The sequence below is a fragment of the Macaca thibetana genome, chromosome 10 (genome assembly GCF_024542745.1).
Source record: "Macaca thibetana thibetana isolate TM-01 chromosome 10, ASM2454274v1, whole genome shotgun sequence".
Taxonomy (NCBI): Eukaryota; Metazoa; Chordata; class Mammalia; order Primates; family Cercopithecidae; genus Macaca; species Macaca thibetana.
The window spans coordinates 26819500-26845325 of NC_065587.1; the positions used below are offsets into that span (position 1 = coordinate 26819500).

The following is a 25826-nucleotide window of genomic DNA, read 5'->3' on the forward strand; positions in this document are numbered from 1 at the left end:
CTGCTTCCCAGGGGACATTGCTGTGGCTGTTCTGTGGCTTTGAGATGCTTGGGGTGCCCACCTGGAGCTGTGAGCCGTCCTGGCAGGCCTGGGAGGGCAGCAAGGGCGCTTGTGAAAGTTCCCTTTTCTTGAATTAAACAGAATCTTCCCATGTCCACTCTCCAGTACTCTTTTCTGTTGTCCCCAGACAGTGCCAGCAGAGGCCACATGCCGTCTGAATCTGGCCACACACACTCACTGCAGGGTCCTGGCCTGAGGGCATGAGGCCAGCATCCCTCACTTTAGGACTGGGAAACCAGTTCCTATGTTTCCAAAACAGCTGAGACAGCTGCCACTTCCCGTCACCCAAGCCTGGCCTCTGCACCTTACTTTCCTTTTGGGCCCTCAGTACCTTCTTCCTACCTTAGCACCTCTGTCCTCCAAAATGAGGACGAGGAGGGATGGAGATGTCGAGAGGCCGCCCAGGTTCCAGGCTCCTGTCCTAGCCACTGCCCATCCTTGGCTGTCACTGTCCCAGCCTCCCAACCGGCCTCTCTGGCACCTACTGGCCTGTAACCACCTGAGCTGGGGTATGCCTGCACCTCTGCTTCTTGTGGGCTAAGCACAGATGGGACTTGGAGAGCTGCAAGCTGAGGAAGAAGGCAGGTGCATCTCTGGGTCCCTTCTCACCCAGTTGAGGCCTTCCACGATGTAGTCCCCAGGCAGGGACAGACCCACATCTCTCAAGATCCTGTGTGCACAAACCATTTCCTCTGAATTCCATTCCTTGGGCCCGGAGCCTGCATTCAACTGCGCAGTGGACCCTCTCAAGGGCCAGGATGGGGGCCACATCTGGCAACCATGAGAGAGGCTGCAGGAGATGGACCTGAGTGAGCTCTGCGCCAAGACAAGGCCCCACCAATGTTGGAGGAGTGACTGTGCTGAGAGAAGAGAGAGGATGCTGCCATGATATGGCAGAGTCAGTCTGCAGTCAGCGCTTAGAGGATGAGGCCCCAGGTCCCACCTCTAGCCTGCTCCAAAGGCCAAGCAGGCGGGATCTGAAGAATCTGGGGGTTTCCCTCTGCTCCTCCCTCACCTGGCTGAGGGATAGAGGCAGACTGGACAGTACTGCCCTCAGCCCTGGTGCCTGCCGCACAGGCTGGGAAGAGCACCCCTCATCCTCTTACGCATCTACCCAGCCAAGAACTCCAGGCTCCATGTCCCACCAGGGTGGGCAGAGCAGTTGGACAGAGCAGGCCCAGTGCCCACACTGGCAAGGGCATCCGCCTCTGGAGGAGCTGTGGGGACCAGATCATCCAGAGCACCCTCCCCTGGCTCTCCGTTGCTGGGAAGGCCCTGTCCCAGCTTCTGCTCTCCTGCTGTCTGAGCTCAGTGGTGAGTGGCATCCAACAGTCCCACAGAGACAGCCCCGGGGCCACTGTGGGCTGCTGTAATCCCCAGAGCTGAGCTCCATGAGCTTGGGAGGGGGGCTGGCGGAGGCTCCCTTAGGAAGAGACATTGGCAGGTGAGGGTCGATGTGGGCAGGGAAAACCCAGGCCAGGTGCTTGATGTGAGCCCAGCAAGTTTGAGGGTTCTGGGGGAGGGTGCTTGTGGCTTCTGGAGACTCAGGTCAGGGGAGAGGAATCCAGGGTCACAGGGAGTCATGTCTGGGGCAGCCAGCTTGACATGTCCAGCCTCGTGCCCCTTGGCTACTTCCCTGCCACTGTCCCTCAGCAGGAAGAGCTCTTTGATTATTTTCCATTTTCGTTTGTGTTCCCTTCCATTTACATTATTTGGGTTTGTTCTGTGGTGGTGTTTTTTCCACCTATCTTTTTTTTGTTTTTTTGAGACAGGGTCTCATTTTTAAAATTGGATTTTTGTGTATGTGTCTAGACTGACTTAAGGTCCTTGTTGTAGATTATGGCTGTTAGCAGTTGTTCAGATGCATAGCGTGGGAGCACTTTCTCCCGTCATGTGGCTGTGTGTTTATTCTGCTGGCAGTTTCTTTTCTGTGCCCCAGTTCTGTGGATCTTCTGATCCAACTTGTGCATTTCGCTGCTTCTTGAATTGCTTTTGGAGGCTGAGCCGTGTAAATGCTTTGGGAAAGCCCATGTGGAGAAGATTATTTTCCAGGTTTTCTTGTAGGATTTTTGTAGTTTGAGGTCTTGCATTGAACTCTTTCGTTCATCTTGAGTTAATTTTTGTGTGGTGACAGGTAGGGCTCCAGTGTTATCTGAGGTATTTTAGGGGACAGTGATGTGGAGAACCCACTCTTTTACCTGTTAGTTTCATGTGTCCTTACCGAAAGTGACCATTAAGTTTCTTTGCCCAATTTTGGCTGCTCTGTGTGTGTGTGTGTGTGTGTGTGTGTGTGTGTGTGTGTGTGTTCGTTAGTAGTCTTTGTTTCTGGTGAATATTCAATATGAACCTCCCTCAGATATGTGATTACTTATCGTTTTCTCCCAGTTTGTAGGAGGCCTGCTGTTTTGCTTCATTTAAAAAAATTCCCATGAAGAAGCGCTTCAGTTTTTTTGTGTTCTGACGCGTTTACTTTTCCTTTTGTTGGAAATGATTTTTTGTCCAATCAAGAGAAAAATTAATTTGGGATTCATTCCTGTGGCAGTGAGTGTTTTCCTTCTGTGTTTCTTTCATCTTCTTTCCTATTTGCATCTTTTCTGTTTGCACATGCACGTAGGTTCAGGTTTCCAAAAAGTAATGCTCACCCTAAGTTTTCTCGTGGAAGGTTTATACTTGTATATGTCTTGTTTGGATTTTGAAAAAATTTTGAATGGGATTTTTGTGTGGCGTGGAACACAAAGAATTTATTTCATTCTTTTGTATGTGGATTTCTAGTTTTCTCAAAATCATTTACTGAATTGACTAGCCATTTTCCATTTTGTGTTTTGGGGGCTCTTTTGAGAAATGTGTTGACTTATACATTCAGGTTCGTTTCTTGGCTGCCTAATTGTGTCCATCGGCAGATGGTTCTATTTTTCTGACTCTCCCGTATTGTTTAGATAAGTATAGCTTTTCAATGTAATTTGACATTGGTAAGAGCGAGGCCTCCAGCCGTATTTATATTTCTGGGAACTGCTTTGGATCTTCAGGGACTTTGATGGTTCTGTGTGTATGTTAGTATTGCTTATTTCCAGTTTTAAAATTTGTTTTGTAATACATGTCCAAGATTAGGGGGCACGGTGGAATCTTTTCTTGTATACACTGAGGAATGATGGAATCAGGGTGTTTGTCGTGTCTGTTCCCGTGTCTAGTTTTGATTTCTATGTGTCGTGAACCTTCAGTGTCCTTCTTTCTGGCTATATTAAAACAGAGGCTGCCATATTGGTACCACCAGTCACCCTGCTGTGGAGCGCATCAGCAGAATTCACTCCTGCCCTGAACCGCAGCTCTGCACCTGTTACCAGTGACTGCCCATTCCCTCTCCTCCCCACTGCCTCTGATAACCACCATTGTACCTTCACCTTCGATTAGATTCTTTTAGTTTCTGCATGGTTGAAATGAGATAACAGTGTTTGTCTTTCTCTGCCTAGCTGATTTCATTTAACTTAATGTCTTCCAGGATCATCTGGGTTGCTGCAAATGACATCGGGCCATGAATTTTTAGGGATGGGGCATATTTCATTGTGTCTGTGTGCTGAAGTTCCTTCATTGCTCTATTAATTGATGAACAGGTTAGGTTGATTTGGTTGATTTTCATACCTTGGCTACTGTGAGTAGTGCTTCCCTAAACCTGGGAAGGCAGCTATTGCTTTGATATACTGATTTCATTTTTGTTATGCATATACTCGCTATTGGAATTTGTAGATGAAATGGTGGTCACTTTTTTGGTTATATTTATTCTAATTAGAGTAAGTTGGTATCTGAGTGTGATTTTTATTTACAGTTTTGAGATGACTAGTGATGTTGAGAACCAAATTTTTTACCTGTTAGTGGATTTCATATCTTCTTTTCAGAAATATCCCTTCAGGGTCTAAGCCCAGTTTTGACTGGGGTACTTGAGTTTTTGTGTTTAGCTCCTTAGTAGTGTTGGTTTCTGCTGCATGTCAGTTAACAACCCCTTTCAGATACGGGATTTCTCATCATGTCCTTTCTGTTAGAAGAATGTCTTCTCATTGTTGGTTAGTGCATTGTTTTCGTTACTGTGCGGTATTTAGGGGTATCCGTGTGTGTTTATGTGTTTTTTTTTTCTTTTCCAAGTTTGCAGTGATTATATTTGTTAGCTAAGGTCCAGAAAAAAAATATAGTAACTTTCAACTCATGTTATTGGAAGTGAGAAGTTTTCTTTTATTTATTTATTTATTTTTCCTAATTCTTATTTGCTTTTACATCCTGTGAACATAGATTCATTTGGGTTTGCCTAAACTTAAGCGCAGGCTGTGTCATCCTTTGGGAGTTTCATGCTTTCAGGACTTGGGTTGAGGTCTTTTATTTCCTTTGAGGTAATTTTTGTGTATTTTACAAAGTAATGTCCTACTTCATCCATTTTTATGTGGATTGCTAGTTTATTCAGAATTACTAATTGAATAGACTGGCCATTTCCAAGCGTTTTGTCTTTTAGGTGTTCTTTTGAAAAATGTGTTGACTGCATACTTATTTATGTTTAGTTTTTGGCTGCCTGATTATGTCCAAAGCTGGGTGCATGTTTCCGTTTTCATGCCCCTACCACATTGTTTAAATAAGGATAGCTCTTTTTTTTTTAATTTTATTTTATTTTATTTTTTTTTTAAAGACAGAGTCTCGCTCTGTTGCCCACTGCAAGCTCCGCCTCCCGGGTTCACGCCATTCTCCTGCCTCAGCCTCCCGACTAGCTGGGACTACAGGCGCCCGCTGCCACGCCCGGCTAATTTTTTTTGTATTTTCAGTAGAGACGGGGTTTCACGTTGTTAGCCAGGACCGTCTCGATCTCTTGACCTCGTGATCCGCCCGTCTCGGCCTCCCAAAGTGCTGGGTTTACAGGCGTGAGCCACCGCGCCCGGCCAAGGATAGCTCTTAAAAGTAATTTGATATCAGGGAATGTGAGGCCTGCAATGGAGTTTGTATTTTCTAGGATTGCTTTGCATATTCAAGGTCTTTGGTGGTTTCCGATGTATTTTAGCATGAGAGTAGTTAGCCTGAAAGTGATAGATAAAATGATGGTTGTGTTTTTAATTTTTCGGGGAATATCCAACTGGTTTTTATGACATGTATACTAACTTACATTCCTATCAAGTGTGGATGAAACTTCCCCACTCTGGAAATCCACACCAGTGTTTGTCTTTCACGTATTAAATTTCTTGTAAAATTCGTTGTACTTAGAGTGGCATGGTATTTGAGTTGTTCCAGTTTACAACATTTTGTGATTAGTTATTTTAACCAAGTATTTGTAAACTTATTATTTTATGTGTTCTTTGCTGGAAAGTTTATTTAGGTTCCTCTCCTAATGTTGGTTAGGTCAGTAGTTTTTCTTTCATTTTGTTTTGTTTCCTTTTTTTGCCTGTTTGTGTAATGTTAGTTGCTTACGCTTTTTGGTTTTTTTTGTCTGTTTGTTTTTGAGACGGAGTCTTGCTCCGTTGCCCAGGATGGAGTACAGTCGTGTAGTCTTGGCTCACTGCCACCTCCACCTCCTGGGTTCAGGTGATTGTCCTGCCTCAGCCTCCCAAGTAGCTAGGATTATAGGCGTGCACCACCACACTCAGCTTATTTTTGTATTTTTAGTAGAGACAGGGTTTCAGCATGTTGGCTAGGCTGGTTTTGAACTCCTGATCTCAGGTGATCTGCCTGCCTCGGCCTCCCAATGTGCTGGGATGGCAAAAGCCATCACGCCCAGCCAGTTGCTTATACTTTTTTGAAAAGAACCCCTCATCAGCTGCATGTTTTCCCATACTTTCTTATCATTTTTTTGTATTTTAAAAATTTTATTTATTGTTTTCTTCCTTGCCCATAAGACATAGAATTTGATATAGTCTCAAATGTGTATAATTTTTTTTTGTCTGTGATGTTGGTGACTGATGAAGAAAAGCATGAGCATACCACTCTGTGTTAATAAGGATTTTCCCCCGTTTTTATCTTTGTTGTTTTGTAAACTGTGAGTGTAGATCCAGTCTGTCGTACTTATACCCACACCCTGTGTCTTATAGAAGATGGTTTCAAGTTTTGTATTACATGTCTTTAATTAATATTGAGTGCATTATTGTATATTTTGTATAATAGGAGTTCTGTTTCATTATTTTGCATAGGAATATTTAGTTTTTAGAGCAATTTATTAAACAGACTCTCTCTTCCCCATTATGTTCTTTTAACAAATATGCTCAGTCAGGCCGGGCACAGTGGTTCACGCCCGTAATCCCAGCACTTTGGGAGGCCGAGGCAGGTGGATCACAAGGTCAGGAGATGGAGACTATCCTGGCTAACGCGGTGAAACCCCATCTCTACTAAAAATACAAATAAAATTAGTCAGACGTGGTGATGGGTGACTGTAGTCCCAGCTACTCGGGAGACTGAGGCAGGAGACTGGAATGAACCCAGGAGGTGAAGCTTGCAGTGAGCTGATATTGCGCCACTGCACTCCAACCTGGGCAACAGAATGAGGCTCCATCTCAAAAAAAAAAAAGAAAATGAAAAATGTGTTCGCTACATATCATGTTGGGTTGAGTATTTGGCTACCTCATTCTGTCCGTTAGGTCCTCGTCCCATATTTGTGACAGTCATGGATTGTTTGGATAACTACGGGTTGTTTTTTCACTTATTGTTTCCTTTGCTTCTAACCTTGGATTTTTCTTTTATCTTTTTTTTTTTTTTTTTTTTGGGGGGGGGGGCGAAGTCTTGCTCTGTTGCCAAGGCTGGAATGCAGTGGCGTGATCGCGGCTCACTGCGACCTCTGCCTCCCGGGTTCAAGTGATTCTCCTGCCTCAGCCTCCCAAGTAGCTTGAACCACAAGCACATGCCACCACACCAGGCTAGTTTTTGTATTTTTAATAGAGACAGGGTTTCACCATATTGGCCAGGGTGCTCTTGAACTCCTGACCTTGTGATCTGCCCGCCTTGGCCTCCCAAAGTTCTGGGATTACAGGCATGAGCCACAGTGCCCAGTGTTACCTTGGATTTTTTTTTTTTTTAATGCTTTCTGTTCTTATTATTACAGTTTGAAGCGTGCATAATCAAGTTAGTTATATCTGTTGATTGCATGATGCTGTCTTGGGTCCCAAAAACCCCGTAACTCAGTGAGCAGAGGGCCAACCGTTGGGTCCTCAGCACACGCTTGCTCTCCTTTTTTTTTTTTTCAATTGGTCTGGTGGTCATTCCAGGTGTCTGTTGTTCTCTTCTGTATGTTTGAGTGCATGCAAAGTTTAGCTTCCGCTTATGAATGAGAACGTGTGGTGTTTGGTTTTCTATTTGGGCCTTAGTTCACTTATGACAGTGGCCTGCAGTTTCTATCTTCTGGTCTCAGGTGATCCTCCCACCTCAGCCTCTGGATTAGATAGGACCACAGGTGCCCGCCACCACATCCAGCTAATTTTTGTACTATTGTAGAGATGGGATTTCACCATTTTGCCCAGGCTGGTCTCAAATTCTGAACTGAAGCCATGCACCTGCCTCGGCTTCCCAAAGTGCTAGAATTACAGGTCTGAGCCACTGTGCCGGCCTCTCATCCACTGTTGATGGCTAGGTTGATTCTGTGTCTTTGACATTGTGAATAACATGGCCATGAACATACGAGTGCCTGTGTCTTTTGGATAGAAGGATTGATTTTCCTTTGGGTAGATGCACAGGAGAGGGCTTACTGGGTGAGATGGTAGTTCTGTTTGCAGCTCTTTGAGAAATCCCCAATCTGCTTTCAATGGTGTCTGTACTAGTTTTCATCCCCCCACCCCGAAAACGTACCAGCGTTTCTTTTCCTCGGCTGCCTCGCCAGCATGTGTTCTTTGCCTGCGTGGTCCTCACCACTGTGACCTGCGTGGGATGGCATCTCATCATGCTTTTGATTGGCAGCTCTCTGACAATGAATGAGTTTGAGCATGTTTTCCTATTTGTTGGTTGCTTGCACATCGACTTTTGAGAAGTGTGTGTTCACGTCCCTTGCCCATTTATTAATGGGATATTCTTTTTCTGTTTATTCCCGTGGTTGACTTGTTGAAGGGCCTTGTAGATTCTGCATGTTGGACATTGGTCAGATGCACAGTTTGGGAACGTGTTCTCCCATTCTGTGCGCTGTCTGTTTACTCTGCGTAGTCTCTCTTGCTGTGCAGCACCTCTTTGAGATACTAGGTGTGCCTTGTCAGTTTTTGTTTTTGTTGCCGTTGCTCTTCAGGACTTCACCATCTAAATGCTTTGCCAAAGCCTACGTGGAGGATATTTCACAAATATTCTTGTAAGATTTTAACAGCTTGAGCTTTTATATTGAAATCTTTCATTCATCTTGAGTTCCTCTTTGTGTCTGGTGAGAGGTAGGAGCCCAGTGTTACTCTTCTGCACGTGGCTAGCCGCTTACTTCAGCACTGTTGATTGAATAGGGTGTCCTTTTCCCTTTGCTTACTTTTGTGGATTCTATGTTAGATCAGATAGTTTTCAGCGTGTGGTTTTACTTCCTGGTCTTCTCTTGCATTCCTCTACTCTGTGTGGAAGTAGGTCCCTTGCTTTTCCATGAAATTTGAAATTGGGGAGTGTAATATATCCGACGTAGTCTGGATGTTTCAGGATTGCTGAGGACGAAACTCAGGGCCCTTTATGGTCCCATGTGAATATTAGCATCATGTATTTATAGTTCTTTCAATAAATATGTTGCATAGTAAAGGAACAATACAATGAGAGGGTAGAGTGGGGCATTATAGTCCATGCATACATTGTGGAATGATGAAATCAGGGTATTTAGTGTTTCTGTTACCTTTTCCCATTGTTTATTCCTTTGTGGTGAGAACCTTCAGCATCCTTCTTTCATTCTACTTTGAATGTGGTATGGATTTTGAATGGGGCATGGATGGACTCAACTTGATAATTCCTCCGATGAATCCTATGAGATTTTTAAAAGTTTTCACTTTAGATTCACGGGGTACATGTGCAGGTTTGTTACGTGGGGATATTGTACGACGCTAAGGTTCGGGGTATGAATGATCCGTAGGATGCAGGTACGACATAATAGGTGGATTTTCAGCGCTTGTCCCTTCACGTGATGAACATACAGCTGCAAGTGTCTTTTCTTTTGGAATGATGTAACTTCCTTTGCAGATATACCTAGTCATGGGATGGCTGGGTCGAATGGTAGTTCTTTTCTAAGTTCTTTGAAAAATCTTCAAACTGCTTTCCATCATGGCTGAACAAATTTACAATCACACCAATAGGGTACAAGTGTTCTCCTGTCTCTACAGCCTTGCCAGCATCTGTTATTTGTTTACTTTAGTGATAGCCATTCTGACTGGTGTGAGATAGTATCTCATGGTGGTTTCAATGTTCATTACTCTGATGATTAGTGATGTTAAGCATTTTTTCCTATGTTTGCTGGGTGACTGTATGTGTTCTTTTGAGAAATGCCCGTTCACATCTTTTGCCCATTTTTTCACAGGGTTGTTTGCTTTTTGCTTCCGGATTTGTTGAAAGTTCCTTGTAGATTCTGGATATTAGACCTTTGTCAGATGCAGTTTGTGAATATTTTTTCCCATTCTGTAGGTCGGCTGTTGACTCTGTTGAGTTTCTTTTCCTGCGTGGAACCTCTTTAGTTTAATTAGGTCACAGTTGGTTTCATTGCAATTGCTTTTGAGGACCTAGTCATGAATTCTTCCCCAAGGCTGATGTTCTGAACGGTATTTCCTAGGTTTTTTTCTTCGTAGAGCTCTTATGGTTTGAGGTCATACAGTTAAATCTTTGATTAGGGATATGCTGGATATAAAGACAAGACTCAACCATATTCAAGTGTCATCTTACATGTGACAACATCCACAGGCTCCAAGTAAAGGGTTGGAGAAGTGTCTGCCATGCAAACCAAAAAGAAAAAAAAGATAAGACTTGCTATTCTCTCTTTTCTTTTTTTTTTCTTTCCCTTTTATTGAGACAGTGTCTCACTCTGTTGCCCAGGTTGGAGTACAGTGTTGTAATTATGACTCACTACAGCCTCAACCACTTAGGTTCAAGTAATCCTCCCACCTCAGCCACTCCAGTAGCTGGGACTACAGGTGCACACCTCCACACCAGGCTAAGTTTCCTACTCTTTGGTAGAGATGCATTTTTACCAGTTTGCTCATACTGGTCTCAAACTCGTGAGCTCAAATGATCCACCTGCTGTGGCCACCCAGAGTGTTGGGATTATATGCATAAGCCATTATATCTGGCTCAGGAGTTGGTATTCTTTTTTTTTTTCTCCTTTTTTGAAATGGAGTCTTGTTTTGTCGCCAAGGCTGCAGCACAGTGGCGTGATCTCGGCTCACTGTGACATCCACCTCCCGGGTTCAAGCCGTTCTCCTGGCACAGCCTCCTGAGTAGCTGAGGTTACAGGTGTGTCCTACCATGCCCAGCTAATTTTTGTATTTTTGGTAGTGACGGGGCTTCACCATGTTGGCCAGACTGCTCTTGAACTCATCTCAGGTGATCCACCTGCCTTGGCTTCCCAAAGTGCTGAAATTACAGGCGTGAGCCGCCGTGCCTGGCTAGGAGTTGCTATTCTAAAATTAAATAGAACAGACTTTAAAACAATCAAAATTAAGTAGGATAATGAAGGCCATTACACAGTTATAAAGGGTACATTCCAACAAGAAGACTTACTTATTCCGAATACATATGCACGCAACATGGAGCAACCAGATTCAGAGGTACTTGGAAGGCTGAGATGGAAGAATCACTTGGGAGGTTGAGGCTGCAATAAACCGTGATTGCACCACTGCACTTCATCCTGGGCGACAGAGTGAGACTGTGTCCAAAAAAAAAAAAGGGGGGGGGGGGGGGAACTTCACAGCGGGAGGTCCACATGCATGGGTTGGGGAGTTCCTGCTTCCTGGTGTCCCACAACCCACCCTTCTACCCTACCTAGACTGGCCTGGGGTGATGCAGACCATGAGGCTGATCATCCTGCACTGTGTACTGTGACTGGCAGGGGGCGCTGAAGCAGCCTTTTCTGCCCCACGTGGTGCGCATGCGTGTTCTCACCACAGACGCTGCGTGTTGTGCGTGGCCTGGCGTCCATATTGAGTAGGAGGAGAGCCTCTCTGGTTCCTTCAGGACCTGCTTGAGGAGGCACCACAGCGGCGTGGGGATGACTTGGAGACTCGTCCTGGGGAAACAGCTCCTGTCTGTGGCCCTGACTGCTTAGGCGGGGGCTGCGTGCTACTCAGCTTCTCCCGGGCATTTTTTCTACATGGTGAGTACAAAAGCTTGTTTTCTGAAACGTTCCCTCTATTCTCATCTTCTCAATAGTTCTTGTCTTTCTCTTCTGGTATTCTGGTATTTGTCTTACCATGGGTTTTGTTCCCTGAGGGCTTTTGAGGGTGGCAAGTGTAGCAGACTGTGGTATTTTTAGGGTTTGAGGACTTTTTCTGAGGGAACCTGTCCCGTATAGATGGGGAGAGAGGAAAGCCCCAGGAGGAAGGGGAAGCCCGGCCCAGGTGGGAGTTGGGAACAGGCCTGGTGTTTGGTGCCTCCTGTCCAGGCTTCAGACAGAGGAGAAAAGATCCCAGCGGCCTCCAGGATTTGATGAATTTTTAAATTTGCCTTCCCGCCATCGTGTCTGGGACTCTTTCATCCCCCACCCCTGGCCTTCAGGGAAGCCTGTGTCCCCTTCTGTCCCTCTGGGCACGACCACCTGAGCGGGAGGGAGGGACACCCAGGTGCGAGCCTGACAGGGAGTTGTCCCTGGTGATGGCGATGCTGAGGACCTGGTTCTGTCCATGCTGCTCAGTGTTATTATGTCCCCTGTGCAGAAATGTCTGTGCTGGGCCCTGCCCTGTTTGGGGTTGATGATCTTGTTGTTGTTATTGCTGTTGAGCATTGTGAAGGTATTGCATATTTTTTATAACATCCCCTTAGGAGATACATGCTTCCCCCAAACTTTTTCCCCATTCGTAGGATTAGTTTTCATTTGGTTCACTGTTATCTTTCTGTACAGAAGTTTTCCAGTTGGGTGTAGCCCCACATGGTGGTTTTTGCTTTTGTTACCTATGATTCGCATTCCCAATTTAAACGATAAATATATTCACAAGCCATTCCATTCTCGATGAGGTTTTACCCTCTGCTGTCTTTTTTTTTTCCGTTTTTTCTTTTCCCTTTTCCAACCTGTGAGCCTAGATGCAAGTTGCCCCAAAACTAAGTGCTCCACCAGCTCCCCCACCCCATTTTTTCTTACCGATGATGATGATGATGTATAATTTCAGGTCTTGTGTTTAGGTCTTCAATCCATTTTGAGTTGAATTTTGTGTATTCTATACCAGAAGGGTCCTATTTCATTCTTTTTCATATAAACATTGGTTTTCTCAAAACCATTTAATGAAAAAAATCTCCTATCTCCATTGAAGTTTTGTGATCTCTGATACGGTTTTCATTTACTTTGGAAGTGTACCCAGTAGTGGGATTGCTGGATCATACGGTAGTTGCATTTTCAGTTTTTTTGAGGAATCTACCACTTTTTTTTTTTTTTTTTTTTTTTTGGGTGGTGATGGACTCTCACTCTGTCGCCCAGGCTAGAGTGTAGTGGCACGATCTTGGCTCACTGCAATGTCCGCCTCCCGGGTTTAAGTGATTTTCCTGCCTCAGCCTCCTGAGTAGCTAGGACTACAGGCGCGTGCCACCACGCTCAGCTGATTTTTTGTATTTTTAGCAGAGACAGGGTTTCACCGTGTTAACCAGGATGGTCTTGATTTCCTGACCTGGTGACCCGCCTGCCATGGCCTCCCAAAGTGCTGGGATTACAAGCGTCAGCTGCCGCATGCGGCCTACAACTTTTTTCCATACTGTGTATCCTAAATTATCTTTACAGCAATAGTGTATAAGATTTCGCCTTTATCCAAATTCACACCAGCATTCTTTTTAATTTTTAAGATATTTTCAGTAATGTGTATTCCAGTAGGTGTGGGATGGTATCTGAATGTGGTTTTGGAGTATATTCTTTTCTGATGAATAATAACGTTGAGGACCTTTTTTCTTACGTGTTTGTGCATTTTATGTCGTTTATACAGCGATGTCTGTTGAGATTTTTGTCGAATTTTAGTTTGGATACGCATTTTTCATGCTACGTAGTATTTTTTTTTTCTGTGTACGTGTTCTATAACAACCAGTTATCACTTCTGTGATTCCCTCCTATTTTGTCCCAATCGTTTTCTTTTTTTTTTTTTTTTGAGACAGTCTCACTCTGTTCCCCAGACTGGCATGCGGTGGCGTGATCTCGGCTCACTGTAAACTCAACCTCATGGGTTCACGCCATTCTTCTGCCTCAGCCTCCCGAGTAACTGGGACTACAGGCACCCGCCAGCACACACCCGGCTAATTTTTTGTGTTTTTAGTAGGGACGGGGTTTCACCGTGTTAGCCAGGATAGTCTCAATCTCCTGACCTCGTGATCTGCCAGCGTCGACCTCCCAAAGTGCTGGGATTACAGGCGTGAGCCACTGCGCCCGGCTCATCTTTTTCTTTTTTGAGACAAGTCACCCTCACCCAAGCCGGAGCACAGTAGCAAATTACTTGAAATATTGGCCACCTTCAGCTTTGAAAGATAATTTGATATCAGGAATTGTGAGTCTTCCAACTTAGTTTGCATTTTTCAGGATACCTTAGATGTTCAGGGCTGTTTGTGGTTCCATGTTAATATTAACATTGTGTATTTACACTTTTTTTTTTTTTTTAGTTGGAGTCTTGCTCTGTCACTAGGCTGAAGTGTAACCTCCACCTCCCGGGTTCAAGCAATTCCTCTGCCTCAGCCTCCTGAGTAGCTGCGACTAGCTGGGACTGAGGTACGTGCCCCCACGCCTGGCTAATTTTTTTTTTTTGTATTTTAGTAGAGACAGGGTGTCATGTTGGCTAGGATGGTCTGAATCTCCTGACCTAGAGATCTGCCCACTTGGGCCTCCCAAAGTGCTGGGATTACAGGCGTGAGCCACCGCCCCCGCCCCCCGCCCTTTTTTTTTTTTTTTTTTTTGAGACGGAGTCTCGCTCTGTCGCCCAGGCTAGAGTGCAGTGGTGTGATCTTGGCCACTGCAACCTCCGCCTCCCAGGTTCAAGTGATTCTTCTGTCTCAGCCTCCGAAGTAGCTCGGACTACAGGCATGGGCCATCATGCCCAACTAATTTTTGTATTTTTAGTAGAGACAGGGTTTTACCATGTTTGCCAGGATGGTCTCGATCTCCTGACCTCGTGATTTGCCCGTCTCAGCCTCCCAAAGTTGTACGATTACAGGCGTGAGCCACTGCGCCTGGCCTATACTTGTTAAATGTTTTGTCTATAATAAGGCACATAAGCAGAGGGTATAGTGGGACTTTTTTTCTTCTCTGGGACTTTTTCATTTTTGTTTCTGTTTGTTTTGAGACAGAGTTCAGCTCTGTTGCCCAGGCTGGAATGCAGTGGCATGATCTTGGCTTTCTGCAACCTTTGTCTCCCAAGTTCAAGTGATTTTTGTGCCTTGGCCAACCAAGTACCTAGAATTACAAGTGTGTACTGCCATGCCCAACTAATTTTTGTGTTTTTTAGTAGAGATCGGGTTTTGCTACGTTGGCCAGGCTGGTCTCGAACTTCTGGCCCCAGATGATCTGCCCACCTCAGCCTTCCAAGGTGCTGGGATTACACACATGAACCACCTTGCCCAGCCTCATCTGGGCCATTTTGATACATGTATATTTTGGGTGATAAATCAGGGTACTTAGCATAACTATTTCCTCATACAGGTATTTCTTTGTGGTGAGAACACTCAAAATTGTTCCCTTCTAGCTTTTTTTGAAAAATATAAACAATATTGTAACTAGAGTCGCGCAGCTGTGGAACAGGACTCTAGAATGTGTTCCTCCCAACTAAATGTAACTTTGTTTCCATAACCAGTCCCTCCTATTTCCCCTCCTTCCCCAGCCTCAGGAGACCACTCCTGTTCTTTCTGCTTCCTGAAGGTTAAGTTTTTGGATTCAGTGTGAGTGAGGTCATGTAGTGTTTGTCTTTCTGTGCTTGGCTTATTTAACAGAATGTTTTCTAGGTTCATTAGTGTTGCCCTAAATGAAAATTGCATTATTTTTTATGGCTGGAGAATATGTCATTGTATGTATGTACTATATTTTCTTTATCCCTTCATCTGTAGGTGAACAGGTAGGCAGATTCCATCATCCTAGCTATTGTCAATAGTGATATAATAGACATGGAAAGGCAGATGTCTGTTCAAAATCCTGGTTTGCTTTGACTGTATACCTAGTAGTGGGATGAATAGATCATATGGTATTGTACTTTCAGTTTTTTGAAGAATCTGCAACTGCTTTCCAGAGTGTATATAGTAATTGACCCTCCCGTAAACACTTCTTTTTTCCTGGAAATTGACACCAGCATTTGTGTTTGTATTTTTGTCATATTCATGTGAATAAGTGAGATGCTTTCTGCATATGGTTTTGATTTCCGTTTCATGCAAGATTAGGAGTGTTAACCACGTTTTCAGAAAGATAGAGTCAGTCTTATGTCTTCTTTGGCAAAAAGTTTATTCAGGCTCTTTGCCCAGTTTTGGATCGGTTCCTTGTTTCACTTTTGGTTAATTTTTTTTTTTTTTTTTTTTTTTTTTTTTTTTTTTTGCTAGTTACTAAGGTTAGTAGCTTGTGCCTTTTGGAAAACAATGCCTTATCAGCTGTATGTTTCCTCAAACTTTCTTCTCACGTTTAGGATGCTGTTCTTTCTTGTTTTTTTTCTCCTCCCCCTTCCCCTGCACCAGACTCCGATGGAGTCTTGCTCTGTTTCCCAGGCTGGAGTTGCAGTGGGGCAATCTTGGCTCACTGCAACCTCTGCCTCCTGAGTTCAAGCAATTCTCCGGTCTCAGCCTCCTGAGTAGCTGGGATTATAGGTGTGCACAACCATACCTGGATAATTTTTGTATTTTTACTAGAGCCAGGATTTCACCATGTTGGCCTGGCTGGTCTCAAACTCCTGACCTCGTGAGCCCCCATGCCTGGTCTAGGATGCCTTTTCTTTGGATTCATTTGTTCTGTCGTGCACAGAGGCACTAATGTTGTCCTTAGTCTCTCATGTTTATATTTGTATTTGTTGGCAGTAATTTCAGTGTCCCATCCAAAAGAAAGAGATTGTTAAGCCATTTTATTGTCTGTGCGTATTTTTCCCCTAATTTTTCCTTTTTCTTTCTTTTTTTTTTTTTTTTGGCAACCTGTGTGCACAGGGTGAAGCTTCCCCTAAATATACGCTTATCCCATGATTTCCCCTTGGAGTGTTTTGCTTTCCAGATGGAATTTAACTGTTTGATTTATTTTTCATAGGTTTTTGTGTATTGGACAACATAGGGCTGCTATTTCAATCTTGTGCATGTGACTACCCAGTTTTCTCAACTGTTGTGCCTTTGGTGTGCTTTTGAAAAATGTGTGACCTAAATATAATTTTGGATTGATTACTTGGCTCCCTTATTTTGTCCATTCGATTGTCTTTTTTTTTTTTTTTTTTGAGATGGAATCTCGCTCTGTCGCCCAAGCTGGAGTGCAGTGGCGCAATCTCGGCTGACTGCCAGCTCCACCTCCTGGGTTCACATCATTCTCCTGCCTCAGCCTCCCAAGTAGCTAGGACTACAGATGCCCGCCACGATGGCCGACTAATTTTTTGTATTTTTAGTAGAGACGGGGTCTTACCGTGTTAGCCAGGATGGTCTGGATCTCCTGACCTTGTGATCCGCCTGCCTCGGCCTCCCGAAGTGCTGGTATTACAGGCGTGAGCCACCACGTCCACCCCATTTGGTTGTGTTTCTGTGTCCCCAGTGTCTGTTGTTTCCATCTTTATGTTCGAATGTATTCACTGTTTAGCTCCCACAACATGCAGTGTTTGGTTTTCTGTTCTTGCCTTGATTTGCTAAACATAATAATCCCCAGGTCTATCCATGCTGCTTAGGACATGATTGTGTGTTCTTCTTATGGCTGCGTAGTATTTTGTGGTGTCTATGCACCACATTTAAAAAAAAAAAAAAAAGTTGAATCCTCTGTTGCTGGTCACTTAGGATGCTTCCACATCTTTGTTCTTGTGAATGGCACGGCCATGAATGCACGAGAGCGTGTGTCTTTTTGATAGAAGGATTTACTGTCTTTTGGGTAGATACCAAGTAGTGGAATTGCTGGGTCTGATGATAGTTCTGTTTTAAGTTCCTTGAGAATCTCCAAACTGGTTTCCACAGTGGAAACCTGTTTTCACATTCCCCAAGAGTGTAGCAGCGTTCCCTTTTCTTGGCCGCCTCGCCAGCATGTTGTTTTGACTTTGGAAAAATGGCCATTCTGACCAACGTGGGATGTTACCTCATTGTGTTTGTGAGTTGCATGTCACTGATGATTAGTGAGGTCATGCATTTTTTCATGTCGGTTGATCCCTTGAATGTGGTCTTTTTCTTTTTTCTTTTTTTTTTCTGAGACAACGTCTCACTCTATTGCCTGGACTGGAGTTGGAGTGCAGTGGCGCAGTCTTGGTTCACTGCAACCTCCGCCTCCTGGGTTCAAGTGATAATCCTGCCTCAGCTTCCTGAATACCTGGGATTACAGGTGAGCACCACTGTGCCCAGCGAATTTTTGTATTTTGAGTAGAGACGGGGTTTCACCATATTGGCCAGGCTGGTCTCGAACTCCTGGCCTCAAGTGATGCACCTGCCTCAGCCTCTGAAAGTGCTGGGATTGCAGGCGTGAGCCACCGTGCTTAGTCTGTTTCCTTAAATTTCTTTACAAAAATTTACCCTATGGTAAAGGTGTACTACCAGAGGGTAGAATGAGACACTTTGGTCCATGGGTGCATTGTTTAGTGATGAAATCAGGGTATTTAGCATATCTGTTGCCTCATAGAGTTACTATTCCTTTGAGATGAAGACATTGAGAATTCTCTTTTCTGGTTTTCTTGAAAAGTACACTCTGATAATGTTAGACCTACTCACCCGCTGCTGTGGAATAGAACTACAGGTTTCATTTCTCTCATGGAATATGTAACTTTATTCCTGTTTCCAATCCCTGACCGTGCCCCACCTTTGAACCCCAACCCATGTTAAGAACAGGTATGCTTAACTAGTTCTATGCAATATGTTTTTTAGATTCCTCCAGAGTGAGACAATGCGATGTTTGTCTTTCTCTGTGTAGTTTATTTCTTCTCTTTTCTTTTTTCCTCTTTTTTTTATTTTTATTTTTATTTTTTGAGATCGTGTCTGGGTCTGGTTGTTAAAGCTGGAGTGCAGTGGTGTGATCTCGGCTCATTGTGTCCTTGACCTCCTGGGGCTGAGGTGATTCTCCCACCTCAGCTTCCTGATTAGCTGGGACTTTTGAGAAATGTCTCTTCAGGTTCATTGCCCAACTTTGGCTGGGTGACTTGGTTTTGCATGTTTCGCTTCTTAGTAGCATTAGTTTCTCGTGCATACCATGTAACAACCTGTTTCAGATAAATGATTCCTCATCATGCCCTCCCTATATGAAGAATGCTTAAGCTCCAAGAGGTTTTCATAGTGCCTGTATATTTCTCCCAACCGTGTATGAGAGTGTGTTTGCAGCTTCCTCCGGGGAATTTGTTTGAAATAATTGGTTTCTTTTAATTGTTCAAATTAGGATGAGTCTCTATCTGAGCGTGCTTTTCATTTACGGTTTAGAGATGACTGGTAATGTCGAGAACCACCCTTTTTACATGTTAGTGCATTGCACATTGTCTTTTTAGTAATGTCTGTTCAGGTTTGTGTCCCAGTTTTGGCTGGGTTACTTGGTTTTGTGTGTTTTCTCCTCAGTGATGTCTTAGTTTCAGATACATGATTCCTTATAATACCCTTTCTATCTGAAGAATGCCTTCTGAGTGTTGGTTGGTGCATTGATTTCTTTACTGTGTAGTATTTTTTCAGTTTTTTTTCTTTGTTTTTACTGGTTGATTATTATTTTAGTTTTCAGTGATGATCCTTTTTTTTTCTTTTTTTTTGAGATGGAGTCTCTCTCTCTGTTGTCCAGGCTGGAGTGTTGCTGCCATCTCGGCCCACTGCAAGCTCTGCCCCCCGGGTTCATGCCCTTCTCCTGCCTCACCCACTCATGTAGCAGGGACTACAGGCGCTTGCCACCACACTTGGCTAATTTGTTTTGTATTTTTAGTAGAGACAGGGTTTCACTGTGTTAACCAGAGTGTTCTTGATCTCCTGACCTCGTGATCCACCCACCTCTTGGCCTCCCAAAGTGCTGGGATTACAGGTGTGAGCCACACAGTGATTATTCTTGTAAGATACAGTCAATAATAAAAACCAGAATTTTTGACTTCTATTATTGGAAGTGTTTTCCTTTTGTTGTTTCTCGAACTATTTAACATAGATTCAGGTTTTTCGAAACTTAAGCTCACTCTGTTTTCCTGTAGGCGTTTTATGCTTTTGAGTCATGTGTTTAGGTTTTAATTTGTGAGCCACAGCACCCAGTCTCATTACATCTTGTAGGCGTTCTTTTCAGAAAAAATGTGTTGACTGCATACAGGTGTGCATTTAGGTACTGTTAATGTCCACAGGTGCATGGTTTCTTTTTATGCCTCTGCCATAGTCTTTGGGTAAGTAGAGCTTTTACCTGTAATTTGAAGATGAGTGTGAGGCCTCCAATCTGGTTTGTATTTCCTGGGTAGGATTGCTTTGCATATTCAGGGTCTTTGGTGGTTCCATGTGAATTTTTAGCTGTGTGTAGTTAACATTTTGTAATAAGTTTGGTTCATACCATATGTCCAGAATTAGTGGTGCAGTGGGACATTGTGATAATTGTATACCTTACATAAGGGTAGAATCAAAGAGTTTCTTGTGCCTGTGATCAGGTATAGGTCTTATATGTTTGAGGTGGGGACACCAGTATCCTACTTGGTAGCTATTTTGAGAAAGATACGACCATATTTTTAGGCGCAGTCGCCCTGCTGTGGAGTAGAATACCAGAATGTATTCCTCTCCTTTAACTCTCTGCATCCCTATTGCCAATCCTTGCCCATGTCCTCCCTTCCAGCCAGCCTGTGGTGACCACTACTGTATTTTCACCTTCAGTGAGTTAAATTTTTCAACTCCCACATGATTGAGAACATGCAGGTTGATCTTTCTCTTTTCTCTGCTTTTCGATTTGATTGAACATAGTATCTTGCAGGTGCAGCCGTGTTGTGGGAAATGAAAAATGCCCTGAATTTTGATGGCTGAAAAGTATTCCATTGTGCCTGTGTCCTGGAAATTCTTCATCCCTTCATCTGTGGATGGACAGGTAGGTTGATTCCATCCTTTGGCTATTGTCAGTAGCGTGTCAAGAAAGAGGGGAAGGAAGCTTTGTCTCCAGCATACAAATTTCATTTGCTTTCCATGGAGAGCCATGGGTGGGATGATGACATTACAAGTTAGGCACAGGTTTAATTTGTTCAGGGACCTTCTACTGTTTTTCCTAGAGTGCATCCTAATTAAAGTTCCACCCAGTAGTGTATAAGATTATCCCTTTCTTTGTCTTATCACAAGCCTTTGCCTTATTTCAAACGCAGTCTTGCTTTTTGGCAATATTCATATCAGTTAGATTGAGATGGTGCCTGAGTGTGGTTTTCAGTTACATGTTTGAGATGAGTTGATCTCAAACAGTGATGTTGAGAAACCCATTATTTTACCTGTGTTTGTGTTTTTGTTTTTTGGAGACGGAGTTTCTCTCTTGTTGCCCAGGCTGGACAGTGCAGTGGCGCCATCTCAGCTCACTGCAACCTTCGTCTCCTGTGTTTAAGGGATTCTCCCTCCTCAGCCTCCCGAGTAGCTGGGAGTATAGGTGTGTTCCCCCATACCTGGATAATTTTTGTGTTTTTAGTAGAGACAGGGTTTCACCATTTTGGCCACGCTGGTCTCAAATCCCTGACCTCAGGTGATCTGCCCTTGGCTATTGTGAGTAGTGCTTCACTCCACCTGGGAAGGCAGCTATGATTTCCATGTAGTTATTTCTCTGTCCATAAGTAGATACCCACTGTTGGAATTGCTAGATGAAGTGGTAGCTAGCTTTGTGATTGTTTGGGAAGCTCCAAGTGGTTTTCGTAGTACCTATGGTAATGGTGATTTCTCTCAACAGTGTGGAAGAGTATCTGTGTATGCAGGTTTCCCTGGGGCATTCGTTTGAAATAACTGGTTTTTATTTTTTGTTAGAATTAGAGTGAGTTTGTATCTGAGTGTGATTATCATTTACAGTTTAGAGATGACTAGCAGTGGTGAGAACCACCTTTTTTTCCTGTTAGTGAATTGCATATTGCCTTTTCAGTAATGTCTGTTCAGGTTTGTTGCCCAGTTATGGCTGGGTTACTTGGTTTTGGGTGTTTTGCTCCTCAGTGGGGTGTTCGTTCCTCCAAGATGTCAGATAACAACCGCTTTTAGATACATGATTCCTCGTAATATCCTTTCTGTCTGAAGAATGCCTTCTGAGTGTTGGTTGGTGCATTGTTTTCTTTACTGTGCAGAACTTCTTCAGGTTGTTTTGTGTTTTTATTTCTTGATTATTTTAGTTGTGATTTTTATTTTTGTTTTTCCTTTTTATTTTTTGAGACAGAGTCTCGCTCTGTTGCCCAGGCTGGAGTAGGGTGTCACGATCTTGGCTCACTGCAACCTCCACGTCCCATGTTCGAGCGATTCTGTTGTCTCAGCCTCCGGAGTAGCTGGGACTGCGGGTGTGTGCCACTACTCCCAGCTAATTTTTGTATTTTTAGTAGGCACAGGGTTTACCATGTTGGCTAGGCTGGTCTCCAAATCCTGACCTCAAGTGATCTGCCCGCCTTGGCCTCCCAAAGTCCTGGGTTTACAGGCGTGAGCCACCGTGCCTGGCTAGCAGTGACTGTTTTTGCAAGATAAGGTCAATGACGAAAACTAGAATTTTTGACTTCTATTGTTGGAAGTGGTTTTTTTTCTGTTTTTCTTTTTTTCTATTTGCTTTTACATCCTATGAGCTTAGATTCAGGTTTTCCTAAACTTAAGCTCACTCTGTGTTTTCCTGTAGCAGTTTTACGGTTAGGTCTTGTGTTTAGGGTTTAATGTATTTTGAGTTTGTTTGTGTATTGTATAACAACAAGGTCTTATTTCATTGTTTTGTATGTGGCTATCCAGTCGTTTCAGACTGCTCAATTGAACAGACTCCTGACTCCTCATCTCATCTTTTTTCCCTCTGAGATGCAGTCCTACTCATGCTGTCACCCAGACTAGAGTGCAGTGGCGAGATCTCAGCTCTTCACAACATGTGCATCCTTGCTTCAAGAGATTCTCGTGCTTCATCTTCCCAAGTGGTTGGGATTGCTGGTGTGCACCACCACACCTGACTACTATTTTTTGTATTTTAACTAGAGATGGAATTTCACCATTTTGGCCAGGCTGACCTCAAGTGATCTGCCTGACTTGGTCTCCAAAAGCTCTGGGAGTACAGGTGTGAGCCATAGCACTCAGCCTCATTATATCTTCTAGGCGTTCCTTTGAAAAAAATGTGTTGACTGCATACAGGTGTGCGTTTAGGTTCTCTTATGTCCCTAGGTTCATGGATTCATTTTTATGCCGCTACTGTAGTCGTTGAATGAGTGGAGTATTTACATGTAGTTTGAAATTGGGGAATGTGCAGCTTCCAATTGAGTTTGTATTCCCTTGGATTGCTTTACATATTCAGGTTCTTTGGGTCTTTGGTGGTTCCATGGGAATTTCTAGCCATGTATCATTAGCATTCCATAAAACGTTTGTTTCATACTTTATGTCCAGAATTAGGGGTGCATTGGGACATTGTGATACTTGTTTGTATACCTTGACTGTGGATAAAATCAGGGAGTTTCCCATGCCTCTGAGCACGTATAGGTTTAGTATCTTCGATGTGTGAACATTCAGTATCCTCCTTGGTAGCTCTTTTGAAAACGGCACGACCATGTTGTTAAGTATTGTCGCCCTGCTTTGGACTGGAATACCAGAATGTATTCCTCTCCTGTAACTCTCTGTGTACCTACTGCCAATCCTTGATGTCCTCTCCTCCACCTAGTCTGTGGTGACCATTGCTGTATTTTCACCTTCAGTGAGTTAAATTTTTCAGCTCCCACATAAGTGAGAACATGCAGGTTTGGTCTTTGTCTGCGTTTCTGATTTGATTGAACAGAATATCTCCAGGTGCAGCCATGTTGCTGGAAATGATAGGATTCCAGGAATTTTGATGGCCCAAAAGTATTCCACTGTGTCTGTGTACTAGAGATTCTTCATCCGTTCATCTGTGGATGGACACGGAGGCTGATTTCTTATCTTGGCTTTTGTGCATAGGGCTGAGTTCCACCTGAGATGACAGATCATCTCTTCCATGTCCTGATCCTGTGCTCTGTGTATATACCTAGTAATAGAATTACTAGATAAAACGGTAGTTGTGGTTTTATGATTTCAAGGAACATCCAATTGGTTTCTTTAACGTGCATACTAGTTTACCATATCCCACCAGCTGTGGAGACAAGTTCCTCCTCTGAGAAGATTCTCACCATTGCTGACGCACACCAAAGCGTAAGTGAAAATCATACCAGATTTCATCTCACTCTGGTTAGAATGAATACTACCAACATTTGATGGCAGTTTGTTTCTATAGAGTATACATTATACCCCCCGACACACAACCCAAGGTGCAAGGGACATTTTGAGATATCTATATGTAGCATTTTGATGAAATCATTGTATCTGGCATGTCTGTGATCTTCCATCATTATTTTATCTCTGTGGAGAGAATATTCAGAACCGTATTTTCCAGCTAATTTTGAAAAATTTTTCTAGATTCTGTTGACCCTAGTCACCTAGTCAGCCTGCTGTGCAATAGAACACCAGAATGGATTCCTTGTATCTGAGCGTCACTCTGTACCCGTTACCAGTCCCTACCCAGGCTCTCTGCTCTCCCCAGCCTCCAGTAACCCCTACCAGAAGTTCTGCTTTTAAGAGACAATGTTTTCTGGATTCTATGTACCTGATGTCATGCAGCGTGGGTCTCTCCCTGGCAGACTCGTTTCACCTAATTGTCTTCCCGGTTTCTCCAAGTGGTTGCAGACGACATGATTTCCTGAAGTGTTACAGCTGAAGTGTGTTTCCTTGTGTACATATACTGTGGTTCTTTTATCCCTTCGTCTGTGCATAGACAGGTAGGTTGATTCCACATCTTGGCTATTGTGACTAGTGCTTCAGGACACATGAAAAGGCAGATAACACAGGGATTTCATTTTCTCTAAACGTGTACCCAGTGGTGGGATTGTTATTGGAGTGGCAGTTGTACTTTTACCTTTTGTTGTTCGTTTTTTCTTTTAAAAAAAAAAAGAACGGAGTCTTGCTCTTGTCGCCCAGGCTGGAGTGCAGTGGCGCGATTTCGGCTCAATGCAAGCTCCGCTTCCTGCGTTCAAGCGATTCTGCCGCTTCAGCCTCCCGAGTGGCTGGGAATCCAGGCACCTGCCACCACGCCTAATTTTTGTATTTGTAGTAGAGACAGGATTTCAGCATGTTGGTGAGGCTGGTCTTGAACTCCTGACCTCATGTGATCCCACCTGTCTCGGCCTCCCAAAGTGCTGAGATTACAGGTGTGAGCCACTGTGCCCGGCCTACCTTTTACTTTTTTAAGGAATTTCCAAAAGTTTTTGTAGTGTGTACATAATTTTCATTCCACAAAGTGTGTGGAAGATTTTTTTTTTTTTCTGCAAGTCTACGCTGACCATTGCCTTCAACAATTTTGATTTTTGTCTTTTGTAATACTCATTCTAGGTAGAATTAGATGGTAACCGAGTATGGTTTTGATTCATGTTTTTGTGAGGATTAGTGATATTGAGGAACTGTCACCTGTGAGTCCATTTCTTGCCATCTTTTCACTCAGGTCTATTTAGATCCTTTTACTTGGATATTTGTTGTTTTTATTGTTGTTGTTTTTCACTTAGTAATATCACTTTATTGTATGTGTTAGATAACAACCTCTTTCAGGGTTAGGATTTTTTATTGTTTCTCTCAGTCTTTAGGATTCCTTTTTTTTGTTTCATTGTTTCCTTTTCCCTGTAGAATTTGTAAAGTGTCCCTAGTCGCATATGGTTATAGTTGCATATGTTAGCAGTGACTTTTGTATTCAACACTGCGCTTCCATGATAACAGAAAAACATGCGTGCGCGCACACACGCACAGAGCCAAGCCTTGCACTGTCTGTGGGTATAGTTTCCCTACCTTTTTTTTAGTGTTATGATGCTTTTTTACCTTTTGCAGCCTGTTTGCATAGATCAAGGGTTTCCTAAAATATACACCCACTCTCTTTTCTTATAGGACCTTTACAGTTTCAAGATTGAGTTTAGGTCTTCATTTTGTGTTGATTTTGTGTATCGTGCATTGTAAGGGTCCTATTTCAGTGTTTTTCCTGTAGATACTCAGTTTTTTCAAAATCGATAATTGAACCAGACTCTCCCTTTCCCATTGTATCTTTTTGGGGTTTTGAAAAATGTATTCCCTACACATCATGTTGGAAAAAGTATTTGGCTGCCTCATTGTGCCACTTAGGTCCTCGTTCTGTGTTTGTGACAGTCACGAATTGTTTGGAGAACTACAGATTGTTTTTTGATTGATTATTTTCTTTGGTTCTTACCTTGGATTTTTCTTTTAATGCTTTCTACTCTTATTATTACAGTTTAAAAGGTATATATGTAAGTTAGTTACATCTGTTGATTGCATGACCCTGAGACTTGGGGTCCCAACAATCCCGTAACCCAGGC

General features: G+C 43.4%; 1 long non-coding RNA gene across 7 annotated transcripts in view; it reads left to right on the forward strand.

The window, feature by feature from the left end:
• The first annotated feature begins 11055 nt into the window (after positions 1-11055).
• Positions 11056-25826, forward strand: part of LOC126929567 (uncharacterized) — a 65666-nt gene continuing 50895 nt past the window's right edge. For 3 of the 7 annotated variants that reach the window (XR_007717220.1, XR_007717218.1, XR_007717216.1), the window contains exons 1-2: positions 11056-11317; positions 20221-20341. This is a non-coding gene — a long non-coding RNA (uncharacterized LOC126929567). The remainder of the gene's footprint in view (positions 11318-20220; positions 20342-25826) is intronic. The other 4 variants (XR_007717221.1, XR_007717222.1, XR_007717217.1 and 1 more) reach the window with 2 other exon arrangements.